Raw genomic sequence first — 1384 nt, forward strand, 5'->3', positions numbered from 1 at the left:
GTTTCTCCTCTATTTTTACTGCAGATACTCAAGATCACACCATCCTCTCTCCCTTCAAAAAGATTTGACCTCAAATCTTGTTTTTCAGGAGTGAAGAAACCTTGCAGATCAAGCTTGTATGTAACTGTTTTCTGCACCAGATTGTTGTTACTTCTTATACTAACACTGAAGCTTCCTCCTGGTTCAAAAACAACTTGCTGCAAGCCCTTAACATCTCTCAAATACTCCACTAAGCTGGTCTGGAAGTCTAAAGTATACCAGGTCAGTAAGCCAGAAGATAAAGACTGAAAGCTTTCACCTTGATCAATCAAAGCATGCACCAGTTCAGGAGTTGTAGATGACTCTCCAAGCACTTTCTCTTATTGGTTTGTTTGATCAGGCACGTGTAAACACAGCTCTTGTGTTTCTCCTTCATGTTCAGCTGCAATCATGGGCAATGAATCCTCTGGTAGTGAATCTGGTTGTGCAATCTCTTCCAAGTAAAATTCGAAATCTAATTCTTCCTCCTCCCATTGGAAACCAGGCACATACTTAAAACTCATGATTATTTTAAGCTCATTCCAAGTGTAGATTAGTTCTTCATCATCCCAGCGGGCTTCTTCCTCTACGTTCCACCAAGCTTTAGCCTCACCTCTCAATAAATTAATAGCAAAGGAAAGGCTTTCCAATGAGGATACTTGATTCTGTGCAATGAAACTATCTAGGCTATCAGCCCACGCCATGAAAGCTTCTGGTCCATATCCAAGACCATATCCTCCAGCAAAAACATCAGGATACATTATAAAAAAAAATTCACAAATCTCCTAGTTCCTTACTGGTTGTAGCTTCACTTCTCGGCCACTCTTCTGCTCTTCCAAACGATGCGGTGGTAGATCAGCTACCAAAGAGTACAAAACCGTGTGAAGTTGATGACACCTGATTATAACTTCTTACCCTAACCTTCAAGATACCACTTGGTACGGCCCTGGATAGGCTGTAACTCCCTGGATCTCTTGTAGGTGGGTAAGTGCTTTGATAATCCTTGCAAACAGAGAATTAAAGACTCGCTCTGTATCAAGGCGTGTAGATTGATGTGGGACACAAGAGATATGGCTCGCCTCCTGATACTCCAAGGCTTCTGGTCTGGATATGACACACCAAATCAGAGAACCCTACCTGGATATTACACACCAGCAGAATTGAGAGAAAACTCAAAACAAAGAAGATGATAAAAAATTTCGATTGAAAGTTACATGGACGTGGTGCTGCTGTTTAAAAGCATAAAACATAAAACCCTAAGCCTAAACCAATGTGGTTTAGGAAAACCAAAACCAAATCCTATTGCTAATTGATTTAAAACACCAAACCGACTCCTAATGGGTTTATAAAGCCCAAAACCTCTTCC

This window comes from Brassica oleracea, chromosome C6 (assembly GCF_000695525.1).
Source record: "Brassica oleracea var. oleracea cultivar TO1000 chromosome C6, BOL, whole genome shotgun sequence".
NCBI classification, from domain to species: Eukaryota; Viridiplantae; Streptophyta; class Magnoliopsida; order Brassicales; family Brassicaceae; genus Brassica; species Brassica oleracea.